Source organism: Ranitomeya imitator, chromosome 4, assembly GCF_032444005.1.
Source record: "Ranitomeya imitator isolate aRanImi1 chromosome 4, aRanImi1.pri, whole genome shotgun sequence".
Taxonomy (NCBI): Eukaryota; Metazoa; Chordata; class Amphibia; order Anura; family Dendrobatidae; genus Ranitomeya; species Ranitomeya imitator.
In genome coordinates, this window is record NC_091285.1 from 647,091,269 (window position 1) to 647,111,061 (window position 19,793).

The window sequence follows — 19,793 nt, forward strand, 5'->3', positions numbered from 1 at the left end:
TAATGTCCAGCATCAGAGGTACTATCCCAAGCTATAAGCTCGAGGGGTACTGGTCTTCACATGACTGGTGCCATGTTACCAGCCATGGCTGTTGCGGCGTACCCGTCCCCCCTGTATACTAGAATTTATGAATAACAATTATTGATAACAGTAGTTGGGATCTTTTGAAGATAGCCATGCGCTTGGCTTCAACATCTTCATCAGGTAACTTTGTAAAATCGGTGTAGAGAAGAGCAGGGGTGGCAACGCTTTTGGTTTCATCATTAGTTGTCTTAGTGCAGAATTTCCTAATACATATAAAAATACACCAAAAAACAAGTTTTAGTATTACATATATGACAAGGATAAAGGCAGCGATGTGTAACAAACTTTGCAAGAATCCAGCTATCCAGCCGCCAGTCCCTCAAACCAATTGGCTGGATTAAGAAAGGAGAAGGTGTCTGCCCACCAACTGTCCTTATTACGGTCATTGTCTTTATCATATTAATCTCTGAGTCTTTGAATATCTTCTAACTTATGTGAATACTGGCAGCCATCTTAAATACAGTTACATTTGCATTAGCAAACATAAGGGGAAAAACTTATTGTTTCACAGCATAAGAATATATAAAAGTACAAAAGAGTATAAAGATATATATTTTCAACTTGACAATCCCACCTAAACACTAAAGGCCCCTTCACACTAAGCGACGCTGCAGCGATACCGACAACGATTCGGATCGCTGCAGCGTCGCTGTTTGGTCGCTGGAGAGCTGTCACACAGACCGCTCTCCAGCGACCAACGATGCCGGTAACCAGGGTAAACATCGGGTAACTAAGCGCAGGGTCGCGCTTAGTAACCCGATGTTTACCCTGGTTACCATCCTAAAAGTAAAAAAATACAAACACTAGATACTTACCTACCGCTGTCTGTCCTCCAGCGCTGTGCTCTGCTTCTCTGCTCTCCTCCTGTACTGTCTGTGAGCCGGAAAGCAGAGCGGTGACGTCACCGCTCTGCTTTCCGGCTCACAGCCAGTACAGGAGGAGTGCAGAGCACAGCGCTGGAGGACAGACAGCGGTAGGTAAGTATCTAGTGTTTGTTTTTTTTTACTTTTAGCATGGTAACCAGGGTAAACATCGGGTTACTAAGCGCGGCCCTGCGCTTAGTTACCCGATGTTTACCCTGGTTATCAGTGAAGACATCGCTGGATCGGTGTCACACACGCCGATCCAGCGATGTCTCCAGGGAGTCCAGCGACGAAATAAAGTTCTGGACTTTGTTCAGCGACCAACGATCTCCCAGCAGGGGCCTGATCGTTGGTCGCTGTCACACAGAACGATTTCATTAACGATATCGTTGCTACGTCACAAATAGCAACGATATCGTTAACAATATCGTTATGTGTGAAGGTACCTTTAGTTTTTCCCTAAAAAGAAAGTTCCTTCGAGACTGTCCATGTGATGGGGAAAGGGGAGGTGGATTTCTTCATCCAGACACCTCAGAAGCTGTCCCCTTGTGAGAGGCCTCCAGGCAGCTGAACCCTTCACTAGCTTCACATGGAGTTCTCCCGCTGTCCCTAAACTAAATCTCTTAGCATCATCTGAGAGTAAAGGGTATTGTCTAACTTCTTGAGGGGGACGTACTTGGGGATCTCCCCTGGATCAGTGCCATCATACTCTGGTGAGTCTACTTCTTGGTTGAGGAAGGTGCCAGTCGGAGTTGCCTCAGTGATAACTTTTTTATACAGGGGAATAACACAACAGAGGATTATCGATCCAACTACAAGAAGGGCAATCAGTACCAGACAAGCTTGTTGAAAGAATCCTTTGAGCCCACCCAACCAGCGGGAAAAGAAATATGTGTCTACTCCAACATTAGTTTTTAATTCTGCTGCTAACCCATTTATCTTTTTAAGGGCTATCATGGTCTTTCCATTTACCCCAGAGTTCTGAGGGATATAGGTACAACATTCCTCTCCCACCATCCCACAGACTCCTCCTTTCTCAGCTAAGATCATATCCAGGGCTAGTCGGTTTTGGAGGGTCATTCTAGTGTTAGGGCTCAACTCCTCAACTCTACCTTGGAAAGCATCACAGGTAAAATTGACAAACCTTTGTTCACTGTAATATATGTAATTGATCCAATCAACATTGTTATTAATCTGCACCTGTGGGATTATGGAAGCAAAGCCAGCATAGATCTAGTTCTGGGCTTTAAATTGGTCAGGCACCCCCCTTGGCACTCCAATGCCATCGACATATATCAATGGATTTTCTTCATAACTCATATGGAGCTGATCGAGACTTCTCCTCTTTCTGGTATATTCATCAGGTGTCTCCGGATCCCAAGGTAAAATCTTGAACTGCATAGCTAGTTTAACAAGTGTACATTGACCTGTCCAGGCATTAGGCAACCTAGGACGGAGCTTACCATCTCCACATAACCAATAAATGTCGTACATATACTGTGTATGATTAGCTAGCAAGTCAGTATCCAGGGAACTGTTCTCTTTACAGAAACCTGTCTCGAAGACCCCTACTGGTGTACCTGTAGTGTCGTGGGAATTATAGCAGGTATAATTATCAGCTAATACGGTTATCCCCCCTGGGACCTTTAGTTTAGGTGCTTCATGAATTAGTGGGACCTAATCTGAGCAATCAGTGGGCTTTAAACCCTTCAACAGATTCATAACACAGGCAGTGGTATTAAGTATATCCAATATATCCCCAAATTTGATCATCTGGATAATCTGTGGCCCTAACCAATTTATCTCACATTTGTATAACTGACAATTTTATTGGCTATACCCATCTGCACTACTAATCTTTCATGATATTGTACAAACTTATTATTCAAGGATGTTGGAGAATTTAGGCTGTCCCATTCGGTTATCAATATTATTATATGGAAATACGAAAAACCAAAACATCATGTCCCCTTATTTGCCACTAGTCTGTTTGACCAGCTTGCAGTGCGATACGTGGATCCACGTCGGCCTTCCTTCCAGCTTTACTGACATAGGAATAATGAGGAGGACTTGGTAGGGACCGTCATACAAGGGTTCTAGTCCGTGTTTTCTGACATAGCTTTTCACGACCATAAAACCACCAGGCTTCAAATTATAACCAATATCGGTTTCTGCTGAATCTGGAAGGAAAGAAGAAACTAAAACATAGGTGTTAGCAACATTTTTACTAAGCTGAATAACATTTTGAACAGCACGGTCAGTTTCTTCTGGCAACTACTGAGACTGGAAATTTGCAACTGAGAACCTAGCACCAAACAATATCTCATATGGGGACAGGCCATGTTTTGCAATAGGGGTAGTACGAATATATAAGAGCCCTGGCCATGGAGCCGTAGTCTCCTGCATCATTTTGGTCAATTGTCCCTTCAGTGTGCCGTTCAGCCTCTTAACTTTCCCACTAGATTGTGGATGGTACGGAATATGGACAGCTACAGTGGATCCAAGCATTGTCAGAACCTCCTGATACACATGAGCCTTGGTCACTTTCAACAACTTCTGGAACACCATATCTGCATATAACTTCCATCACCAGTTTCTTTGCTGTGGTCTTTGCAGTCACGTTGGTAACGGGGAATGCTTCTGGCCAATTGGAGAACATATCGACAACCACCAGACAATATTCATACCTTCAGGCTTAGGCAACGTGATGAGGTCCACCTGGAGCCTTTGGAAAGGATAGTCGGGCTTAGCAAGGTGCTTCGGGGTTACACGTTGAAGTTGACCGGGATTGCAGGTCTGACAGATACCTCGATGTGTGGGCCCATGCGCCCACGTGGCAATAGCAGGGTATATCCGCTTAGGGAGACACACAAGTTGGTCCTTTTTCCAGAGACCATTGTCCATACGTGCTCCATCAGCTTCCACTGCTTCACTTCTTCCTTTGGAGACATTCTCTGCATCGTCATTAAGCGGTCTCGCGGGTTCCGGCAGAAAACCTCAGTCTGTCGTAGATCATCAGGTTCCTGTAGAGTCAGTGTTTCTTGTAACTGTTTACGCTGAGAGCGTGTGGTCACCATAGCTGGTATGGGCGGTTCAACGGGTAGAAGAGCAGCAGCTTTTGCTTGCATATCCGCAAAGGCGTTACCACCAGTCTGTGGACTGTTCCATAGTACCATGCTCCTTAACTTTGATAATGGCCACCTGGGTAGGTAATTCGATTGAGTCCATGAGGGTTTTAACAGCTTCAACATTCTTCACTGAGTCCCGGCGGTAGTAACAAATCCTCGATTGGCCCATAGGGCTCCGAAATCATGAGCAATACCAAATGCATACTGTGAGTCCGTGTATATTAGCCCGCCTGTCTTTGGCCAAAGTACATGTAGTAGACAGATCCTGAAGTTCTGCTTCTTGTCCTGACAGGGAGGGAGGGAGGGCAGCTCCGTGCACTACAGTGTCTTCCGTAGTAACAGCTTATCCGGTGTGGAATCTGCCAAAATCATCACCATATCTGGAACCGTCTTTCAGGGCATTGTAGAGAGGTAGCATTATGCGGGATACGTCCGGTATTCACTGACAACAATAAGTACATAGTCCAAGAAAACGCTGGAGCGCAGTCTCCTCTTTTGGAAATGGAAGGGAGCTGACGGCTATTTTTCTTTCTTCTGTGAGGTGTCTGGCACCCTGAAGGAGACAGTGACCCAAAAATATCACTTGACCAAGGCAGAACCGAAGTTTCGGGGCCGAAACCCGACAGTTCAGATCTGCCAGATACTTGCGAAAACTAACAGTGGCAACAATGGCTTCCTGCTCTGTCTGTGCACACAACAAAAGATTATCCACATACTGAAGCAACGTGACATAGGCATATTCTAACTGACAGGGTTGAAGACACTCGCCCATATTTTTTTTGCAAACTGATTGGGAAAGGGCGTGTAGGATACACATGTCATTATATTCATCTGCATAGGGGTTATATAACGAAAATACCATTTGACCATCATCTTGACTCACCAACTCTCTAGGTCTGCTCAGGTGCACTTATACGTCCATCATATTATCTTTGTCTGTAAAATGGGAAAGGTTTGTTCTCAGGGTCAGCCAATTATTTTAGCATAACTAGCTAGTCAGAGGGCTTCCAGGGATAATACTCCTGTATCTGTCTTACACTACCTGATATGGTTGGTTCTCTGGTGGTGGGGGTGACATGATGACCGGTTGGGGGTGACATGACATGCTGGTCTACAGCTCCTTCCCAAAAGGATTACTGTCAGCTTACTCCCAAAAGTTAATGTCCCCACTAACCACAATCCTGTGTCAGCTTCTTATATCACTACACTATCACAGTCTGGGTTTGTCTGACCGCAATGTTTACAAGTCCATCTGTCTTGTCTTGGTCTGAGAATTAATATGGCGAGGGAGATTTCCAGACACAGCGTTAAAATAAATATTGGAGTATGAGACTGGATTTGTGTAAGGGAGGGGGGCTGGAGCTGAAGTCTTCTGCTTGGGCCACTGATAAGCAACGAGCTGGGAGCTGTGTCCTTGCAGCTGTGGGGGGGGGGAGGCTGAGAGCGCAGCTGCTGATACAGAATGGGTTAGGTTCTTCTGGAAACTTTGTACTACTTTTTTTTTTTTTCAATGCATCGTCCAGAATGGAAGTCTCAGTATCGGGTCTCATTGACATTATTGCCTCTTTCAATTCAGATTTAAGGCCGGACATCAAAGCTACTGCAAAAAGGTGTGAATGGGCTTTATTATACAGTGAAAACCCCAAATCTTTACGTACTACCATAAGACGCCCATAGAACTTCTCGGCAGTCTCCCCCTTGTCCTGTGTGACATCTGTGAGGGAGGTAGCGTGGTCCACTCGTCTATCTTGTGCCCAAACCTTTAAAGCATTACAGAAATCAATATCACTCTCATAGGTTCCCCCTCAATAATTGGAAAATACCCCTCCCCAGCCTTCACATGGAGTAAGTGTAACATATCTCTCCAGGGAGTGGAATAAATCTCTCGATTCGCTGCTATTTGTCTATAGAAAACCATGGGGGATATTTCTGAATCGGGTAACTAAAGTAGGAGGGGGTGGATACTCATAACCACTAGCAATACTAAGCATACCAGGGACTGGTGCTGGCGGTGGCTGATAATAAGTGCCGTCAGCGTTTAGCAAGGGAAAGGTGGGGGCTACAACTCCGGGTCTTTTTGCTCCACAATTGTAACAGAACTCTCTTCACTGAGAATTAGCAACTCCGCATACATCACAAATCCACCCGGCAGGATTATAGGGTGGGGGTGCACTAAGTTTTGACAACCCAGAATATATTGGTGCTTTGGGATTGAGGGGCACGGAGCTTACAGTCGGGAGGAGAGGCTTGATTTCCTGGGGAGGGACCATATCATCTAACAGGGAGCCCCCCTGTTTCAGATTATTATTTAATTTTTTGGCTTTCTAACACATTACCCTCAATCACTTTCTCAATTCCTTCCTGCACCACAAAACATTCAGCCACTTTCTCAGTCTTTGTCATAGTAGTAGACAGCTTCCCTTTTTCAACGTAACAAAAACAAATCCGAATTCACTTTCTCTGTTAATCCTTAATTTGCTATATATCAACCACTCAACTTGAAGCAGATAAATCTTTTACCAATCTTTTAATTACACTGATAACCAAACTATCATACAAGTTCCTTCTAAAACAAGACACCATATTTGACTTTAAACTTACAATAATTCTTACTACACAAGGAGAGGATGCAGCGACTCGCCCCCTCCATAACAGAAACACGGAACAGATAAGAACATCACAGCATTCCTCAACACAAAAGAAAGCAATAGCGCAGCTGTTTGACCCCCTCCCATCGGATATTTTGGAAATCTATACACAGAAACAGAATACAGCAGTTCTCAGACTTAATTAATTTCTACAAAACCTTCATCACACAATTCATATGCCAGAACACCTTAGAAAAACCAATGATTGAGAATATTTTCCTCATCTTTGGGCTAACAATATCAGATTCATCACACAAATTCAAAGTCTTCTCTTACTTCCATGGAAACATGATTCTCCTTTAGAGCTAAATATCCTTACCTAGTTGTGCACAATACCGAGAGGCCTTTACGGTTTGTTCCACTGGGTCTCTCTGTCCCCCGCTGGGACAACCCAAAAACGCGGTACTCAGTGAAAGGAGGAGGGCGTCTTAGACATTGCCTCCGAATACCTCTGGATATATATATATTGTATACTTCTATATATTCCTGAGTTACGTATCCTACCCAATCTTCGATCACCTCACCGCGCCTGATTCTAACAATGATCAGGAATTCAGGATATTTTGACTATAAAGAGAATTACATCACTGGTCAATCCGGGGTGTCCGTCCCTTATGAGGTACGGTTCGAGCACTGGGCTCCCAACGGAACTACACCTCTATATGATTCCACTCAAAAATCAACCAACCATCGGGGACAAACCTCAGATCCTCTTTGCAGCAACAAACACAGGAAAACCACACCAAACGGTCAGTCTGGACAGTATAACTGCCAACTTACCGTGGTTGTTGTGGGGGATGATCAGTCCCAATTTTCCAGTGCCCGTGTCCGCTCCGAGGGTCCTTTGTCTGGTTGTCCTCCGGGGGGCAGAGGCGTTCCTGGTTGGGGCCCCACGTTTCGGGCGCCAAGCTGTTGAGGGAGGATCTAAAGTGATCCTTCACGGTTGACTCAGTGATTTCCAGATTAATCTACAGGGCGTTGCCAGCAACTGAAAATGACCAGACGGAGACTCGTGCCTCTGTGTGGGGGATCGAGCAGATCTCTGGGCCCCTGTTTATTGTCTGACTTTTCATAGTCATAGAAATTATACTTCAACCAATCAGCATAAGAACACGTTCACAGTTCTTAACCTATAAGAATACAGGAAAAACTTAACCCATGAGGATACAGGAAAAATGGAAACTACAGATATGGTCATGGCTTTTTGGCATAGAAAAACATATTAACAGATGCCTCTGTCTTGTATAGCGATACCCCCACGAGTCTCTTATCTGGCTCACTCGAGTTAGAATACTCAAGGTCTTTATACCAATTATGAACCATAGACTAGCTGAATAACAAAATGTTATCTTCGTGAGAAACAGGACAGTTACTTCATAGCAGCTGTAACCTTCTACCTAAGTAAATAACAGAATTTATCTTTAACCAACAACAAAATGGAGTCAAAGCACAAAATGGAGAATCTTTCATAATTTGTTCCTTCACAAGTAAAGGGGGCAAGAAATGCCATTGTTCGTCAAAGTTGATTTTCAATTTTGTATGGGAAGGCGCATTGTCATGATGAAGCATTCAGTCTCAGATCACTTCAGTTCAGATTGTTATTTTCTCACTGCCTCACGCAATGTCTTAAGCACTTGCAGATAGTAATATTAGTTCACTGTGGAGCCCTGAGGAACAAATTTTACGTGAACGACTCCTTTGATGTCGAAAAAAACAAAACGTCATGGACTTCAAATTTGATTTCACTTGCCGTGCTTTTTTTTTGGTCTGGGTGAGGAAGTTGTCTTCCGCTTGCTGGACTGCTGTTTTGTTTTAGGAACTTGGCGTAACACCAACATTCATCCACTGTGATAACTTTTGACGAAAAATCAGGGTCAGTTTGTCCCTGTTTCAATTCCTGACACACTGTCACACAGTTGTCCCTCTGGACATCAGAAAGCAGTCGTGGAACAAACTTTGTCACGACGCGGCTCATGATCAAATCTTCAGTTAGGATTCTTTGGCGTGAGCTCCAGGAAATTCCATGTATTTCCTCCAATTCGATTGTTTTGTGAAGAAAAGACATTATGGCATTCCACACTTTTTGAACATTTTCCTCTGTTCTGGACGTTGAGGGGCAACCTGAACTGGGTTCATCTTTAAGTGACTTTTGGCCACTTCTGAACTGGGCAAATCACTTGTAAATTTTTACCTGACTTGGAGTAGCTTTCTTCCCATATGCTTACTGAAACAATAAAAAGTTTTTATACCGCTGTTTTCTTTAATAAGAAACAGAATTTGATGTTGGCGCATTTCTCCTTTAAGTTTGACATCACAAAAAAGCCGAGAGAATTTTGAGGGGCTTAAAAAAACAAACAATCACTCTGTCCTCTGCGATGGTTTCTCACAAACGCTACTTGGCCAACTGAGTAGTGAGAATGTCTAGTACGCGTACCAAGCAGGAGAGGGCAGCACTGCCAACCCACTTGCCTACAGAAAATAATCTAGTTTTTTTTGGGAAACCCCTTGTATATACAGTCATGTGCCGAAAGTGTTGGCATGCTTGAAATTATTCCAGAAACTGAAATTTTTGTGCCAGAAAATTATTGCAATTACACATTTTGTTATGCACGTTTATTTGCTTTGTGTGTATTGGAAGTGATATGAAACGATGTTTCAGAGGTACAGTCATTATCTCTGAAGCTAACATTACCTGTTTTGTGTATCCATCTATAGATTTTTTTTTCCAAAATAGACTGCGTTTTTTTACTCCAATCATATATTTTATTATTGCTGAAATTTTCTGTGTCCACGTGCCTGTTGGCATTTCACATGATACTTGAACACACCCTATTAATTTACATTTTTGATCTATATATTCCCTGACAATCAGCAGACAAGACAAACCATGAGTAAGATAGATTGTCGAAACTAATAGGTCCTGTTAACAGTATTTTATACTACATTGCCTGTATTTTTATAATTTTTTATATTTGAGTAAATGCTAAGCTTTACTTTTAGAAAAATGAAAAGCCTCTATTAAAAAAAGAAAAGCGTCTAAAAGAAAGCCTCTTTTCCTGCTGGATTGTTTCTTCCTTCATTTTTGTACATGTGCAGCTTCTCTGACTGGATCCGTGGCTTCTGACAACTCCACTTCTACTACGCCCAACTATTTGGTGAGCTAATTTACCAGTTTTTCCTTTTTTCTAAAATTGTGGGTAAACAACTTTGTTTCAAGCATGTGATGCTCATTCAAACTCACCTGTAGCAAGTAACAGGTGTGAACAGTATGAAAATCACACCTGAAACCAGATAAAAAGGGAGACGTTGACTCAATCTTTGCATTGCGTGTCTGTGTGTGCCACACTAAGCATGGAGAACAGAAAGAGGAGAAGAGAACTGTTTGAGGACTTGAGAAACAAAACTGTTGAACAATAACAACAATGTCAACGTTACAATTCATCTCTAGAGATCTTGAAGTTCCTTTGTCGACAGTGCGTAACATAATCAAGGAGTTTACAATCCAACAACTATACCTAATCTCCCTGGACATGGACGGCAGAGAAAAAGTGATGAAAGGTTGCAATGTAGGATAGTCAGGATGGTAGATAAGTAGCCCACCAATCAAGTACCAAAGAAATTCAAGCTGTCCTGCAGGATCAGGGTACATCAGTGTCAGTGCGAAGTATCTGTCGACATTTGAATGAAATGAAACGCTGTGGCAGGAAACCCATTAGGACCCCACTGCTGATACAGAGACATAAAAAAGCTAGACTGCAGTTTGCCAAAATGTATGTGAGTAAGCCAAAATCCTTGGAAAGTGTCTTGTGGACAGATGAGACCAAGATAAAGTTTTTTGTTAAAAAACAACCCCCAAAAACATCATTCTACTGTTTACAGAAAATGGAATGAGCCTTGCAAAGATAAGAACACAGTACCTACAATCAAATATGGTGGAGGTTCAAAGATGTTTTGGGGTTGTTTTGCTGCATCTGCCACTGGGTGCCTTGACTGTGTGCAAGGCATCATGAAATCTGAAGATTATCAAAGAATTTTGGGTTGTAATATAATGCCCAGTGTTGGAAAGCTGGGTTTGCTTCCTAGGTCATGGGTCTTCCAGCGGGACAATGACACCAAACATCAAGAATAATCCAGGAATGGATGGAAACAAAGCGCTGGAGAGTTCTGAAGTGGCAGCATTGAGTCTGAATCTAAATCCCATTGATCACCTGTGGAGAGATCTTAAAATTTCTGTTGGGAGAAGTCACCTTCACATATGAGAGATCTGGGACAGTTTACAAAAGAAGAGGGGTCAGAAATTCCAGATGAGAGGTGTAAGAAGCTTGTGATGGTTATAGGAAGCGATTGATTGCAATTATTTATTCCAAAGGGTGTGCAACCAAATATTAATTTGAGGATGCCAACAATTTTGCCCATTTTTGAGGTTTTGTGTGAAATTATGTCCAGTATGCCTTTTTTTCTCATTTTTTGTGTTGTTCCAATACACACAAAGGAAATAAATATGTGTATAACAAAATGTTTAATTGCAATAATTTTCTTGGAAAAATACTTCATATTCTGGAACAATTTCAAGGGTTCCAACACTTTTGGCCATGACTGTTTATTTTATATATGTAAGGACATGGACAAGAGAGAAGACAAGTACAGTTGATGCTTAGCTGAGTAACTGCAAGAGAAGACCGCCATCTGCTGGTCAAAGGTGAAAGTAAAGAATGAATTGTAGTTGTAGTAACCCCAAGGGAAAAATTGCACGTTCCCGGGGGGAGAGATTGAAGATAATGCCGGTTCAGGGGACACCTATGTCGAAGTTACAAAATATGAAAGCCCTGGCTGGGCCAAAAAGGGAGGAGATAGTGCCAGAACCTGTACTAGACAGGTCGTCTGGCTGTGAGATGGGCCACAGAAGTGTCAGAGAGAGGTCAGATACCAGAGAAGGTCTGAGCTGTGAGGAAGATCCGTGAGCAGCGCCAGTAGAAGAACCATGACCTGTGTCAGTAGGAGACCATAAGCAGCGCCAGAAGAAGACTGTGACCAGACCCGAACCAGGCTCAGGAGATGATCCGGCTGTAGCAGAGGACCATTCCTGTTGGCCATTACTTTCAGCGTAGACGTACAGTACAGAGTGTGGGCTGGAGATGTGCTTCAGGGAATGGAGATTGCTACTGTGACGAACAAACTATATAGCACGTGACTCCACATATCTCTGACTTATTTACTAGTGGGAAATACCGGTGACCCCCCGCTGGGGCCAATGTAATGATTAGAGAAGATTACAGAGACTACAACCGGGACGGGCCTCGTTCTGAGAGTGATGACCATTAAGCTGAGACATAAAGATATTAATAGTGGTTTAACTGCGAGATAATAACAACATTGAGGACATAATAGAACATTGCATAGATTTAGTAGCATCACTGTGTTCTGATAGTGTCATAGCCTACTGTATTTACTCTGTTACTGCTATCCATAATATAGTGCTTACTTGTGTGTGTGTATATATATATATATATATAATGTGGCAGTTCACTCACCTGGTGGCACATAGAGGTAGGAAAAATGGGTACACTGTCTCTTTAAGTCCTTGCTGGCTTATCAACAGGCAGCATAAACCAACTCATACGAACAAAACTCAGCATTTCTGGCTTAAACATGAATAGAAACAAGCAAAACCGAAAAAAAAAAACGACAACAATGGTGCAGTGACACATATCTCCTTCTACCACTCTGCCAGTGACTCTGACACAATATATATATATATATATATATATATATATATATATATATATATCGATAGATTTTCTTTCTGTTTAGTCAAAGAAACAGTGTTGGCTAAGGCTGGTTTCACATTGGCGTCTTTTGGGGTGCGTTTTTGCGGTAAAAAACGCAAAAAAACGCATGGTGCAAAAACGCATGTAAACGCGTGTAAACGCTGCGTTTTTTTGACGCATGCGTTTTTGCATGTGGTGAAAAAAACGCGGCGTTTTGACGCGTTTACATGCGTTTTTACATGCGTTTGCGTTTTTTAAATGCATGCTGAGAAATGTGTGACAGCTGCCAATCATCAAAATAAAGTAAAAAACCCACTATAAACAGAAACATTTAGGGTTAGGGGTAGGGGTAGGGGTAGGGATCATAACCCTAACCCTAACCCTAAAGGGATCCTACCCCTAACCCTCCCCCTAACCCTAAGGGATCCTAACCCTAACCCTACCCCTAACCCTAACCCTAAGGGATCCTAACCCTACCCCTAACCCTACCCCTAACCCTACCCCTACCCCTAACCCTAAGGGATCCTAACCCTAACCCTACCCCTAACCCTACCCCTAACCCTAAGGGATCCTAACCCTAACCCTACCCCTAACCCTACCCCTAACCCTAACCATAAAGGGATTAGGGTTAGGGTTAGGGTTAGGATCCCTTAGGGTTAGGGTTAGGGGTAGGGTTAGGTTCCCTTTATCACCTTTATGTTGGGGGGTGGCATATCAGTGTGTTTTCTGTTTTTTTATAAAAAAAAGCATGCGTTTTTTACAGCAAAAAACGCATGCACCAAAAAACGCATGCGTCCCCATTGACTCCAATGTATTTTTTGACCCCAAAAAAAACGCATGAAAACGCATGCGTTTTTTTTGGGTCCAAAAAACGCTTCTAAAAATACTACAAGTAGCATTTCAGAAAATGAACGCATGCAGTAAAAAAACGCATGCATCAAAAAACGCGACCAAACGCGTACACAAAAAAACGCATGCGTTTTCAATGTTAAAGATAGGGAAAAAAAACGCATGCGTTTTTTTGAAAAAAAACGCTGCAGACAAAAACGCAAGTGTGAAACCACCCTAAGTACCACTGTCTTCTCATTGTCTATGATGCTGCATCCAAGTAACCTGCCCACATATATATCGACAGGTATGGGAAAAAAATGCTTAAAATTAAAAATGCTTTCACAAATAAAGGTGTTCATAGTTTAATTTTCTAAATTAAAAAAAAGCAAAGTGAATGAACAAGAGAGAACTCGAAATCAATGAAATATTTGTTGTGACCGCTGTTTGCCTTCATCATTTCTTCTATGTAAACTTACACACAGTTTTTGAAGGAACTCGTCAGGGAGGTTGTTCCAAATATCTGCCTTTATTTCTCAGCATTGAGGGCATCATTAATCTTGACCAAATCTCCAAATCCATTTCCTGAAATGCAGCCCCGAACCTGCAGGACCTTCCACCTTGTTTCACTGTTGACTGCAGACACTAATTTTTGTGCCGCGCTCTGGCTATTTGTTTGGCCTTGTTTTCATGTAGAACGTTTGAATTTTGGCCAAAATTCTTCCATAAAGACCACTTCAGGCCAGACTATCGACCCATCAAACTGGTATCAACAACCAATGGGGTGTGTCATATGGCCGCTGCAGCCAATCAGTGAATGATCAGCTGCAACAATCACATTCCACAGTTAACGCTGATTGACTGCCATGTATTCCCTGCCGGATGTTAATGCCAAAAGACCAGATGGTGAGACAGTATTAAGTGTGAAGGCGTCACACCAGCCTAGTAGGTGAGCATGTGTTGCTTTTTTTTTTTACAGTAGAGGACAACCCCTTTAAGCCCTAGTTATCCAAGGATTTTAGGGCATTATAAAAGTATATTCCTTTATAAATATCAGTATTTATAAAGTGTGAACAAGAGCTTAGTAATGTATGTAATGTCTATTATAGTCAACAGAGAAGCTGCAAAGTAGTTAACAGCGAGGAATGGTTGCCAGACTCCCGGAATATGGTTAGTGCAGCCGGAATAAAATATAACATACAGTTTGTAATTACTCCTAATCCTGTTCATTTAACTTTAACATTGTAAAATTCAGCATGGCTGCGGGCCAGAATGTCATTATGGTCCGGTTAGCCGCAAGGAAATGAATGGAAATATGCTTCAGATCTACCACAGGGAAATCTGTGGATGTTTATGAAGGCCAACCTCCCACTGGGACTTGCCTTGTATACTGCTAGAATAAGCTAGGCTTTATGAGAATCCCCCCAATCTGCCTCATATTTGGCATGACCCCAGTACCAGGCTATGGGCCTACAGCTCCCCTCATCCCGGAGGGAAGAGAACTGTGGAAAAGCTATAATTCTTCTTTTGCATGTTGAAAATGACTACCGATGTGCTGCGAGTAGATCTCACTGAAATCTTGCTTGGTCTTGCAGACCCTATTTTGACCTCCACTGTTCCTGTTAACTGCCATTTCTTAATTACATTTTGAACAACTGAGGAAAGGGCAACTTGAAAATACTTTGCTATCTTCTTATAGCCTTCTCCTGCTTTGTGAACCTCCACCTTTCAGAGTGCTAGGCAGCTTAGAAGAACCCATTATTGCTGTTTTTTGGCACAAGGAAAAGGAGGCTGAGTTTTTATAAAGCCGACAGCTAACCCTAACAGGCTAATTAAGGTCTGACACCTTAGTCAAAGTTATCTGAGCACACAAATCTCCCAGGGTGAAACTTTTGCTTCTACCCATTTTCCTTTTTGTAATTTTTAAAATGTAAAAAATGACTTATTTTGCCTAAAATAAAAAAAGGAAATGTGTCATTTTTAACTTTAGGCCTTTTAGAGATCATTTCATCTTTAGCTTCATTTTGAACAGTGGTGCCCTAACTTTTGCATTGGCCTTTTTTCTTTTTGTTATTTTCAAAATGTAAAAAAATGACAATACATATATAGTGGGGAAAATAAGAATTTGATTCACTGACAATTTTACAAATTTTCCCACCCATAAATAAAATGGAGAGATCTATAATTTTCATCATAGGTACACTTCAACTGCGAGAGACAAAATCTAAAAAAAATCCAGAAAATCACATTGTATGATTTTTACATATTCAATTTGCATTTTTTTTTGCATGAAATAAGTATTTGATGCAATAGAAAAACAGAACTTAATATTTGGTAGAGAAACCTTTGATTGCAATTACAGGGGTCAGAGGTTTCCTGTAAATCTTGATAAAGTCTGCACACACTGCAGCAGGGGTTTTGGCCCACTCCTCCACACAGATCTTCTCCAGATCTTTCGGGCTTCAGGGCTGTCACTGGGCAACATTGAGTTTCAGCTCCCTGCAAAGATTTTCTATGGGTTTCAGGTCTGGAGACCGGCTGGGCGACTCGAGGGCCTTGAAATGCTTCTTACGGAGCCATTCCTTAGTTGCCCTGGCTGTGTTTCAGGTTATTGTCCTGCTGGAAGACCAAGCCATGACCCATCTTCAATGCTGTTACTGAGGGAGGGAGATTGTTGGCCACAATTTGACGGTACATGACCCCATCCATCCTCCCTTCAATGCGTTGCAGTTATTCTGTCCCTTTTGCAGAAAAGCACCCCCAAAGTATGATATTTCTCCCGCCATGCTTCATGGTTGGGACATGTTCTTGGGCTTGTACTCATCCTTCTTATTCCTCCAAAATCGGCAAGTGGAGTTGATGCCAAAATTTTCTATTTTGGTCTCATCTGACCACATGACCTTCTCCCATGCCTCCTCTGGATCATCTAGATGGTCATTGGTGAGCTTCAAATGGGCCTGGACATGTGCTGGTGTGAGCAGGCGACCTTGTGTGCTCTACAGGATTGTAATCCATGATGGCGTAGTTTGTTACTAACAGTAATGTTTGAGACAGTGGTCACAGCTCTCTTCAGGTCATTAACCAGGTCCTCCTTTGTAGTTCTGGGCTGATTTCTGACCTTTCTCAGAATCCTCCTTACCCCATGAGGCGAGATATTGTATGGAGCTCCAGACTGAGGAAGATTGACAGTCATTTTGTGTTTCTTCCATTTTCTAATAATTGTGCCAACAGTTGTTGCCTTCTCACCAAGCTGCTTGCCTATTGTCCTGTTGCCCATCCCAGCCTTGTGTAGGTCTACAATTTTGTCCCTGGTGTCTTTAGACAGCTCTTTGGTCTTGTTGTCCATGGCGGAGAGGTTGGAGAGTGATTGATTGTGTAGACAGGTATCTCTTATACAGATAACGAGATCAAACAGGTGCAAATAATACAGGTAATGAGTGCAGAGTAGGCGACTTTTTAAAGAGAAACTAACAGGTCTGTGAGAGCCAGAATTCTTGCTGGCTGGTAGGTGATCAAATACTTATTCCATGCAATAAAATGCAATTTAATTATGTAAAAATCATACAATGTGATTTTCTGATTTACATTTTTAGATTCTGTCTCTCACAGGTGAAGTGTACGTACGATAAAAATTACAGACCTCTCCATTCTATGTAAGTGGTAAAACTTGAAAAATCGGCAGTGTATCAAATATTTATTCTCCCCAATGTATATGCACAGTGCCTTGCGAAAGTATTCGGCCCCCTGGGACTTTTTAACCTTTTCCCACATATCATGCTTCAAACATAAAGATACCAAATGTAATCTTTTGGTGAAGAATCAACAACAAGTGGAACACAATTGTGAAGTTGAACGAAATTTATTGGTTATTTTAAATTTTTGTGGAAAATTCAAAAACTGAAAAGTGGGGCGTGCAATATTATTCGGCCCCTTTAACTTTATACTTTGTTGCGCCATCTTTTGCTGCGATTACAGCTGCAAGTCGCTCAGGCTATGTCTCTATCAGTTTTGTACATCGAGAGACTGAAATTCTTGCCCATTCTTCCTTGGCAAACAGCTCGAGCTCAGTGAGGTTTGATGGAGATCGTTTGTGAACAGCAGTTTTCAGCTCTTTCCACAGATTCTCGATTGGATTGAGGTCTGAACTTTGTCTTGGCCATTCTAACACCTGGATACGTTTATTTGTGAACCATTCCATTGTAGATTTTGCTTTATGTTTGGGATCATTGTCTTGTTGGAAGACAAATCTCCGTCCCCGTCTCAAGTCGTTTGCATACTCAAATAGATTTTCTTCAAGAATGGTCCTGTATTTGGCTCCATCCATCTTCCCATGAACTTTAACCATCTTCCCTGTCCCTGCTGAAGAAAAGCAGGCCCAAACCATGATGCTGCCACCACCATGTTTGACAGTGGGGATGGTGTGTTTAGGGTGATGAGCTGTGATGCCTTTACGCCAAATATATCGTGTGGCATTGTTGCCAAAAAGTTTGATTTTGGCTTCATCTGACCAGAGCACCTTCTTCCACGTTTGGTGTCTCCCAGGTGGCTTGTTGCAAACTTTTTATGGATATCTTTGAGAAATGGCTTTCTTCTTGCCACGCTTCCATAAAGGCCAGATTTGTGCAGTGTACGACTGATTGTTGTCCTATGGACAGACTGTCCCACCTCAACTGTAGATCTCTGCAGTTCATCCAGAGTGATCATGGGCCTCTTGGCTGCATCTCTGATCAGTCTTCTCCTTGTTTGAGATGAAAGTTTAGAGGGATGGCTGGGTCTTGGTAGATTTGCAGTGGTATTATACTCCTTCCATTTCAATATGATCACTTGCACAGTGCTCCTTGGAATGTTTAAAGTTATGGAAATCATTTTGTATCCAAATCCGGCTTAAAACTTCACAACAGTATCACGGACCTGCCTATTGTGTTCCTTGGTCTTCATGATGCTCTCTGTGCTTCAAACAGAACCCTGAAACTATCACAGAGCAGGTGCATTTATAAGGGGGCTTGATTACACACAGGTGGATTATATTTATTATCATTAGGCATTTAGGACAATATTGGATCATTCAGATATCCACAATGAACTTCTGGAGTGAGTTTGCTGCACTGAAAGTAAAGGGGCCGAATTATATTGCACGCCCCACTTTTCGAATTTAAAAAAAAAAAGTAAAATAACCAATAAATTTTGTTCAACTTCACAATTGTGTTCCACTTGTTGTTGACTCTTCATCACAAATTCACATTTGGTATCTTTATGTTTGAAGCATGATATGTGGGAAAAGGTTGAAAAGTTCCAGGGAGCCAAATACTTTCGCAAGGCACTGTATTTTTTTTTGTGTGGTTGTTTTGCCTAAAATACAAAGGAAATGTGTCTTATTTAGCTTTAGGCCTTTTAGAGATCATTTCATATAGGCAAAACATCTAGTAATATTTTTCTTTTACCGTAATATTTTTGAAAAAAAATAAATTCAGTCCTTTACTAGTATCTTCCTGCAGATGGCAGCGTAAAACCAGCGCAAGACGCCAATGCAATGCCGGGGAGCAGAAAACAAACCACATTGGTATAAGGAATATTGCCAGCGGCGATGAGCTAAAAATGGGAAATCACAGGGCCAGAGGGCTCGCTGCTGGTGGAGAAACACATAAATCATATATTTTCCTTCCAAACATATGCACAAACTTGAAAAGAACTCAAGACTGAACTTTACTAAGTTGAGCAGTCCTGGAGGTGGTCTATGGCAGCCCACTCGTACCTAAAATAATCTGAGTGTACAACTCCCTCAGTGTCTGCACACTACGCTGTTGTAAGGGGTGGCCTAGATTGTGAATGCCCCCACCACTTTAAATACATCCCGGATAATGGTGTATATGTTGTATTTACTATGCCATTTCAAGTGCTGCTGTGTATATATGCATTACCTTTATCATACCTCCCAACTTTTGAAGGAGGGAAAGAGGGACAAAGTTTGCGACGTCGGCAGCACGCCGCAGCAAATTTTAGGCCATGCGTCTGACCACACCCATTTCACAACTAGTCACACCCATATCCTCGCCCCAACCACACCCATCTAGCACTGCTGATCACACTGTTTCATAAACAATAATCATAAACAAAAAAATATGGCCACACATGATGCTCCATACTGTATAATGGCCGCACATGATGCTCCATACTGTATAATGGCCACACATGATGCTCCATACTGTATAATGGCCACACATAGTGCTCCATACTGTATAATGGTCCCACATGATGCTCCATACTGTATAATGGCCACACATGATGCTCCATACTGTATAATTGCTACACATAGTGCTCCATACTGTATAATGGCTGTTGTGAATTCTGTGGCCAAGCTCCCTCCTGTGGTCGTAAGTGTTACTTTTGTTTGCTATATTTTTCTGTCCAGCTTGCTTTATTGGTTTTTCTTGCTTGCTGGAAGCTCTGAGACGCAGAGGGAGCACCTCCGTACCG

The 19,793-nt window shown here is 42.2% G+C and overlaps 1 long non-coding RNA gene across 1 annotated transcript; it reads right to left on the bottom strand.

Moving 5' to 3' along the window:
* Positions 1–205: 205 nt before the first annotated feature.
* Positions 206–7,689, bottom strand: LOC138674326 (uncharacterized). The gene is made up of 2 exons (XR_011320595.1): positions 7,504–7,689; positions 206–287 (listed from the first exon to the last, which is right to left on the bottom strand). It is a non-coding gene; the product is annotated as an uncharacterized lncRNA (long non-coding RNA).
* Positions 7,690–19,793: the final 12,104 nt, after the last annotated feature.